Source organism: Pelodiscus sinensis, chromosome 2, assembly GCF_052426305.1.
Source record: "Pelodiscus sinensis isolate ZL-2025 chromosome 2, ASM5242630v1, whole genome shotgun sequence".
Classification (NCBI taxonomy): domain Eukaryota; kingdom Metazoa; phylum Chordata; order Testudines; family Trionychidae; genus Pelodiscus; species Pelodiscus sinensis.
The window spans coordinates 603,458-612,500 of NC_143053.1; the positions used below are offsets into that span (position 1 = coordinate 603,458).

Genomic DNA, 9,043 nt, shown 5'->3' on the forward strand with positions numbered 1-9,043 from the left:
GAGAGAAACGGGCTGAGATCCCCTTCCCCGCACCCCCTGGCCTGCAGAGAGAAACGGGCTGAGATCCCCTTCCCCGCACCCCCTGGCCTGCAGAGAGAAACGGGCTGAGATCCCCTTCCCCGCACCGCCCGGTCTGCAGAGAGAAACGGGCTGAGATCCCCTTCCCCGCACCGCCGGGCCTGCAGAGAGAAACGGGCTGAGATCCCCTTCCCCGCACCCCCTGGTCTGCAGAGAGAAACGGGCTGAGATCCCCTTCCCCGCACCGCCCGGTCTGCAGAGAGAAACGGGCTGAGATCCCCTTCCCCGCACCGCCTGGCCTGCAGAGAGAAACGGGCTGAGATCCCCTTCCCCGCACCCCCTGGCCTGCAGAGAGAAACGGGCTGAGATCCCCTTCCCCGCACCGCCCGGTCTGCAGAGAGAAACGGGCTGAGATCCCCTTCCCCGCACCCCCTGGCCTGTAGAGAGAAACGGGCTGAGATCCCCTTCCCCGCACCGCCCGGTCTGCAGAGAGAAACGGGCTGAGATCCCCTTCCCCGCACCCCCTGGCCTGCAGAGAGAAACGGGCTGAGATCCCCTTCCCCGCACCCCCTGGCCTGCAGAGAGAAACGGGCTGAGATCCCCTTCCCCGCACCCCCTGGCCTGCAGAGAGAAACGGGCTGAGATCCCCTTCCCCGCACCGCCTGGCCTGCAGAGAGAAACGGGCTGAGATCCCCTTCCCCGCACCCCCTGGTCTGCAGAGAGAAACGGGCTGAGATCCCCTTCCCTGCACCGCCCGGTCTGCAGAGAGAAACGGGCTGAGATCCCCTTCCCTGCACCCCCTGGTCTGCAGAGAGAAACGGGCTGAGATCCCCTTCCCCGCACCCTCTGGCCTGCAGAGAGAAACGGGCTGAGATCCCCTTCCCCGCACCCCCTGGTCTGCAGAGAGAAACGGGCTGAGATCCCCTTCCCCGCACCCTCTGGCCTGCAGAGAGAAACGGGCTGAGATCCCCTTCCCCGCACCGCCTGGCCTGCAGAGAGAAACGGGCTGAGATCCCCTTCCCCGCACCCCCTGGCCTGCAGAGAGAAACGGGCTGAGATCCCCTTCCCCGCACCGCCCGGTCTGCAGAGAGAAACGGGCTGAGATCCCCTTCCCCGCACCCCCTGGCCTGTAGAGAGAAACGGGCTGAGATCCCCTTCCCCGCACCCCCTGGCCTGCAGAGAGAAACGGGCTGAGATCCCCTTCCCCGCACCCCCTGGTCTGCAGAGAGAAACGGGCTGAGATCCCCTTCCCCGCACCCCCTGGCCTGTAGAGAGAAACGGGCTGAGATCCCCTTCCCCGCACCCCCTGGTCTGCAGAGAGAAACGGGCTGAGATCCCCTTCCCCGCACCCCCTGGCCTGCAGAGAGAAACGGGCTGAGATCCCCTTCCCCGCACCCCCTGGCCTGCAGAGAGAAACGGGCTGAGATCCCCTTCCCCGCACCCCCTGGCCTGCAGAGAGAAACGGGCTGAGATCCCCTTCCCCGCACCCCCTGGCCTGCAGAGAGAAACGGGCTGAGATCCCCTTCCCCGCACCTCCTGGCCTGCAGAGAGAAACGGGCTGAGATCCCCTTCCCCGCACCGCCTGGTCTGCAGAGAGAAACGGGCTGAGATCCCCTTCCCCGCACCGCCTGGCCTGCAGAGAGAAACGGGCTGAGATCCCCTTCCCCGCACCCCCTGGCCTGTAGAGAGAAACGGGCTGAGATCCCCTTCCCCGCACCGCCTGGTCTGCAGAGAGAAACGGGCTGAGATCCCCTTCCCCGCACCCCCTGGCCTGCAGAGAGAAACGGGCTGAGATCCCCTTCCCCGCACCCCCTGGCCTGCAGAGAGAAACGGGCTGAGATCCCCTTCCCCGCATCCCCTGGCCTGCAGAGAGAAACGGGCTGAGATCCCCTTCCCCGCACCGCCTGGCCTGCAGAGAGAAACGGGCTGAGATCCCCTTCCCCGCACCCCCTGGCCTGCAGAGAGAAACGGGCTGAGATCCCCTTCCCCGCACCGCCTGGCCTGCAGAGAGAAACGGGCTGAGATCCCCTTCCCCGCACCGCCTGGCCTGCAGAGAGAAACGGGCTGAGATCCCCTTCCCCGCACCCCCTGGCCTGCAGAGAGAAACGGGCTGAGATCCCCTTCCCCGCACCGCCTGGCCTGTAGAGAGAAACGGGCTGAGATCCCCTTCCCCGCACCCCCTGGCCTGCAGAGAGAAACGGGCTGAGATCCCCTTCCCCGCACCCCCTGGCCTGCAGAGAGAAACGGGCTGAGATCCCCTTCCCCGCACCGCCTGGCCTGCAGAGAGAAACGGGCTGAGATCCCCTTCCCCGCACCCCCTGGCCTGCAGAGAGAAACGGGCTGAGATCCCCTTCCCCGCACCCCCTGGCCTGCAGAGAGAAACGGGCTGAGATCCCCTTCCCCGCACCCCCTGGCCTGTAGAGAGAAACGGGCTGAGATCCCCTTCCCCGCACCCCCTGGTCTGCAGAGAGAAACGGGCTGAGATCCCCTTCCCCGCACCCCCTGGCCTGCAGAGAGAAACGGGCTGAGATCCCCTTCCCCGCACCCCCTGGCCTGTAGAGAGAAACGGGCTGAGATCCCCTTCCCCGCACCCCCTGGCCTGCAGAGAGAAACGGGCTGAGATCCCCTTCCCCGCACCGCCCGGTCTGCAGAGAGAAACGGGCTGAGATCCCCTTCCCCGCACCCCCTGGCCTGTAGAGAGAAACGGGCTGAGATCCCCTTCCCCGCACCCCCTGGCCTGCAGAGAGAAACGGGCTGCGATCCCCTTCCCCGCACCCCCTGGCCTGCAGAGAGAAACGGGCTGAGATCCCCTTCCCCGCACCGCCTGGCCTGTAGAGAGAAACGGGCTGAGATCCCCTTCCCCGCACCCCCTGGCCTGCAGAGAGAAACGGGCTGAGATCCCCTTCCCCGCACCGCCTGGCCTGCAGAGAGAAACGGGCTGAGATCCCCTTCCCCGCACCCCCTGGCCTGTAGAGAGAAACGGGCTGAGATCCCCTTCCCCGCACGGCCTGGTCTGCAGAGAGAAACGGGCTGAGATCCCCTTCCCCGCACCCCCTGGCCTGCAGAGAGAAACGGGCTGAGATCCCCTTCCCCGCACCCCCTGGCCTGCAGAGAGAAACGGGCTGAGATCCCCTTCCCCGCATCCCCTGGCCTGCAGAGAGAAACGGGCTGAGATCCCCTTCCCCGCACCGCCTGGCCTGCAGAGAGAAACGGGCTGAGATCCCCTTCCCCGCACCCCCTGGCCTGCAGAGAGAAACGGGCTGAGATCCCCTTCCCCGCACCGCCTGGCCTGCAGAGAGAAACGGGCTGAGATCCCCTTCCCCGCACCCCCTGGCCTGCAGAGAGAAACGGGCTGAGATCCCCTTCCCCGCACCGCCTGGCCTGTAGAGAGAAACGGGCTGAGATCCCCTTCCCCGCACCCCCTGGCCTGCAGAGAGAAACGGGCTGAGATCCCCTTCCCCGCACCCCCTGGCCTGCAGAGAGAAACGGGCTGAGATCCCCTTCCCCGCACCCCCTGGCCTGCAGAGAGAAACGGGCTGAGATCCCCTTCCCCGCACCGCCTGGCCTGCAGAGAGAAACGGGCTGAGATCCCCTTCCCCGCACCCCCTGGCCTGCAGAGAGAAACGGGCTGAGATCCCCTTCCCCGCACCGCCTGGCCTGTAGAGAGAAACGGGCTGAGATCCCCTTCCCCGCACCCCCTGGCCTGCAGAGAGAAACGGGCTGAGATCCCCTTCCCCGCACCGCCTGGCCTGCAGAGAGAAACGGGCTGAGATCCCCTTCCCCGCACCCCCTGGCCTGTAGAGAGAAACGGGCTGAGATCCCCTTCCCCGCACGGCCTGGTCTGCAGAGAGAAACGGGCTGAGATCCCCTTCCCCGCACCCCCTGGCCTGCAGAGAGAAACGGGCTGAGATCCCCTTCCCCGCACCCCCTGGCCTGCAGAGAGAAACGGGCTGAGATCCCCTTCCCCGCATCCCCTGGCCTGCAGAGAGAAACGGGCTGAGATCCCCTTCCCCGCACCGCCTGGCCTGCAGAGAGAAACGGGCTGAGATCCCCTTCCCCGCACCCCCTGGCCTGCAGAGAGAAACGGGCTGAGATCCCCTTCCCCGCACCGCCTGGCCTGCAGAGAGAAACGGGCTGAGATCCCCTTCCCCGCACCCCCTGGCCTGCAGAGAGAAACGGGCTGAGATCCCCTTCCCCGCACCGCCTGGCCTGTAGAGAGAAACGGGCTGAGATCCCCTTCCCCGCACCCCCTGGCCTGCAGAGAGAAACGGGCTGAGATCCCCTTCCCGCACCCCCTGGCCTGCAGAGAGAAACGGGCTGAGATCCCCTTCCCCGCACCCCCTGGCCTGCAGAGAGAAACGGGCTGAGATCCCCTTCCCCGCACCGCCTGGCCTGCAGAGAGAAACGGGCTGAGATCCCCTTCCCCGCACCCCCTGGTCTGCAGAGAGAAACGGGCTGAGATCCCCTTCCCCGCACCCCCTGGCCTGCAGAGAGAAACGGGCTGAGATCCCCTTCCCCGCACCCCCTGGCCTGCAGAGAGAAACGGGCTGAGATCCCCTTCCCCGCACCCCCTGGCCTGCAGAGAGAAACGGGCTGAGATCCCCTTCCCCGCACCGCCTGGCCTGCAGAGAGAAACGGGCTGAGATCCCCTTCCCCGCACCCCCTGGCCTGCAGAGAGAAACGGGCTGAGATCCCCTTCCCCGCACCCCCTGGCCTGTAGAGAGAAACGGGCTGAGATCCCCTTCCCCGCACCCCCTGGCCTGCAGAGAGAAACGGGCTGAGATCCCCTTCCCCGCACCGCCCGGTCTGCAGAGAGAAACGGGCTGAGATCCCCTTCCCCGCACCCCCTGGCCTGTAGAGAGAAACGGGCTGAGATCCCCTTCCCCGCACCCCCTGGCCTGCAGAGAGAAACGGGCTGAGATCCCCTTCCCCGCACCCCCTGGCCTGCAGAGAGAAACGGGCTGAGATCCCCTTCCCCGCACCGCCTGGCCTGTAGAGAGAAACGGGCTGAGATCCCCTTCCCCGCACCCCCTGGCCTGCAGAGAGAAACGGGCTGAGATCCCCTTCCCCGCACCGCCTGGCCTGCAGAGAGAAACGGGCTGAGATCCCCTTCCCCGCACCCCCTGGTCTGCAGAGAGAAACGGGCTGAGATCCCCTTCCCCGCACCCCCTGGCCTGCAGAGAGAAACGGGCTGAGATCCCCTTCCCTGCACCCCCTGGCCTGCAGAGAGAAACGGGCTGAGATCCCCTTCCCCGCACCCCCTGGCCTGCAGAGAGAAACGGGCTGAGATCCCCTTCCCCGCACCGCCCGGTCTGCAGAGAGAAACGGGCTGAGATCCCCTTCCCCGCACCCCCTGGCCTGTAGAGAGAAACGGGCTGAGATCCCCTTCCCCGCACCGCCTGGCCTGCAGAGAGAAACGGGCTGAGATCCCCTTCCCGCACCCCCTGGCCTGCAGAGAGAAACGGGCTGAGATCCCCTTCCCCGCACGGCCTGGCCTGCAGAGAGAAACGGGCTGAGATCCCCTTCCCCGCACCCCCTGGCCTGCAGAGAGAAACGGGCTGAGATCCCCTTCCCCGCACCCCCTGGCCTGCAGAGAGAAACGGGCTGAGATCCCCTTCCCCGCACCGCCTGGCCTGTAGAGAGAAACGGGCTGAGATCCCCTTCCCCGCACCGCCTGGCCTGCAGAGAGAAACGGGCTGAGATCCCCTTCCCCGCACCCCCTGGTCTGCAGAGAGAAACGGGCTGAGATCCCCTTCCCCGCACCCCCTGGTCTGCAGAGAGAAACGGGCTGAGATCCCCTTCCCCGCACCCCCTGGCCTGCAGAGAGAAACGGGCTGAGATCCCCTTCCCCGCACCGCCTGGTCTGCAGAGAGAAACGGGCTGAGATCCCCTTCCCCGCACCCCCTGGCCTGCAGAGAGAAACGGGCTGAGATCCCCTTCCCCGCACCCCCTGGCCTGCAGAGAGAAACGGGCTGAGATCCCCTTCCCCGCACCGCCCGGTCTGCAGAGAGAAACGGGCTGAGATCCCCTTCCCCGCACCGCCTGGTCTGCAGAGAGAAACGGGCTGAGATCCCCTTCCCCGCACCCCCTGGCCTGTAGAGAGAAACGGGCTGAGATCCCCTTCCCCGCACCCCCTGGCCTGCAGAGAGAAACGGGCTGAGATCCCCTTCCCCGCACCCCCTGGCCTGCAGAGAGAAACGGGCTGAGATCCCCTTCCCCGTACCCCCTGGCCTGTAGAGAGAAACGGGCTGAGATCCCCTTCCCCGCACCCCCTGGCCTGCAGAGAGAAACGGGCTGAGATCCCCTTCCCCGCACCCCCTGGCCTGCAGAGAGAAACGGGCTGAGATCCCCTTCCCCGCACCGCCTGGCCTGCAGAGAGAAACGGGCTGAGATCCCCTTCCCCGCACCCCCTGGTCTGCAGAGAGAAACGGGCTGAGATCCCCTTCCCCGCACCCCCTGGCCTGCAGAGAGAAACGGGCTGAGATCCCCTTCCCCGCACCCCCTGGCCTGCAGAGAGAAACGGGCTGAGATCCCCTTCCCCGCACCGCCTGGCCTGCACCCCCCCGTACCCTCCCGCCATCCAAAGCCCCGCACCCCCTGCCCTGCACCCCCCCTCGTACCCTCCCGCCATCCAAAGCCCCGCACCCCCTGCCCTGCACCCCCCCTCGTACCCTCCCGCCATCCAAAGCCCCGCACCCCCTGCCCTGCACCCCCCTCGTACCCTCCCGCCATCCAAAGCCCCGCACCCCCTGCCCTGCACCCCCCCTCGTACCCTCCCGCCATCCAAAGCCCCGCACCCCCTGCCCTGCACCCCCCCCTCGTACCCTCCCGCCATCCAAAGCCCCACACCCCTGCCCTGCACCCCCCTCGTACCCTCCCGCCATCCAAAGCCCCGCACCGCCTGCCCTGCACCCCCCCCCGTACCCTCCGGCCATCCAAAGCCCCGCACCCCCTGCCCTGCACCCCCCCGTACCCTCCCGCCATCCAAAGCCCCGCACCCCCTGCCCTGCACCCCCCCCCCGTACCCTCCCGCCATCCAAAGCCCCGCACCTCCTGCCCTGCATCCCCCCGTACCCTCCCGCCATCCAAAGCCCCGCACCCCCTGCCCTGCACCCCCCCTCGTACCCTCCCGCCATCCAAAGCCCCGCACCCCCTGCCCTGCACCCCCCCGTACCCTCCCGCCATCCAAAGCCCCGCACCCCCTGCCCTGCACCCCCCCTCGTACCCTCCCGCCATCCAAAGCCCCGCACCCCCTGCCCTGCACCCCCCCAGTACCCTCCCGCCATCCAAAGCCCCGCACCCCCTGGCCTGCACCCCCCCTCGTACCCTCCGGCCATCCAAAACCCCACACCGCCTGCCCTGCACCCCCCCTCGTACCCTCCGGCCATCCAAAGCCCCGCACCCCGTGCCCTGCACCCCCCCTCGTACCCTCCCGCCATCCAAAACCCCACACCGCCTGCCCTGCACCCCCCCTCGTACCCTCCGGCCATCCAAAGCCCCGCACCCCCTGCCCTGCACCCCCCCGTACCCTCCCGCCATCCAAAGCCCCGCACCCCCTGCCCTGCACCCCCCCTCGTACCCTCCCGCCATCCAAAGCCCCGCACCGCCTGCCCTGCACCCCCCCTCGTACCCTCCGGCCATCCAAAGCTCCGCACCCCCTGGCCTGCACCCCCTCCCCTCGTACCCTCCCGCCATCCAAAGCCCCGCACCCCCTGGCCTGCACCCCCCTCGTACCCTCCCGCCATCCAAAGCCCCGCACCCCCTGCCCTGCACCCCCCTCGTACCCTCCCGCCATCCAAAGCCCTGCACCACCTGCCCTGCATCTCCTCCCCTCATGCCCTCCGGCCATCCAAAGCCCCGCACCCCCTGCCCTGCACCCCCCCCTCGTACCCTCCCGTCATCCAAAGCCCCGCACCCCCTGCCCTGCACCCCCTAGTACCCTCCCGCCATCCAAAGCCCCGCACCCCCTGCCCTGCACCCCCCCGTACCCTCCCGCCATCCAAAGCCCCGCACCCCCTGCCCTGCACCCCCCCTCGTATCCTCCGGCCATCCAAAGCCCCGCACCCCCTGCCCTGCACCCCCCTCGTACCCTCCCGCCATCCAAAGCCCCGCACCCCCTGCCCTGCACCCCCCCGTACCCTCCCGCCATCCAAAGCCCCGCACCCCCTGCCCTGCACCCCCCCTCGTACCCTCCGGCCATCCAAAGCCCCGCACCTCCTGCCCTGCACCCCCCCGTACCCTCCCGCCATCCAAAGCCCCGCACCCCCTGCCCTGCACCCCCCCTCGTACCCTCCGGCCATCCAAAGCCCCGCACCCCCTGCCCTGCACCCCCCTCGTACCCTCCCGCCATCCAAAGCCCCGCACCCCCTGCCCTGCACCCCCCCGTACCCTCCCGCCATCCAAAGCCCCGCACCCCCTGCCCTGCACCCCCCTCGTACCCTCCGGCCATCCAAAGCCCCACACCCCCTGCCCTGCACCCCCCTCGTACCCTCCCGCCATCCAAAGCCCCGCACCCCCTGCCCTGCACCCCCCCTCGTACCCTCCGGCCATCCAAAGCCCCGCACCCCCTGCCCTGCACCCCCCCTCGTACCCTCCGGCCATCCAAAGCCCCGCACCCCCTGCCCTGCACCCCCCTCGTACCCTCCCGCCATCCAAAGCCCCGCACCCCCTGCCCTGCACCCCCCCGTACCCTCCCGCCATCCAAAGCCCCGCACCCCCTGCCCTGCACCCCCCCTCGTACCCTCCGGCCATCCAAAGCCCCGCACCCCCTGCCCTGCACCCCCCCTCGTACCCTCCGGCCATCCAAAGCCCCGCACCCCCTGCCCTGCACCCCCCTCGTACCCTCCCGCCATCCAAAGCCCCGCACCCCCTGCCCTGCACCCCCCCGTACCCTCCCGCCATCCAAAGCCCCGCACCCCCTGCCCTGCACCCCCCCTCGTACCCTCCGGCCATCCAAAGCCCCGCACCCCCTGCCCTGCACCCCCCCTCGTACCCTCCCGCCATCCAAAGCCCCACACCCCCTGCC

The 9,043-nt window shown here is 68.7% G+C and overlaps 1 protein-coding gene across 45 annotated transcripts in view; it reads right to left on the reverse strand.

Moving 5' to 3' along the window:
* The window catches only part of SCRIB (scribble planar cell polarity protein), a 263,350-nt gene that overhangs the window by 149,895 nt on the left and 104,412 nt on the right, over window positions 1-9,043 (reverse strand). The window lies entirely within an intron of this gene.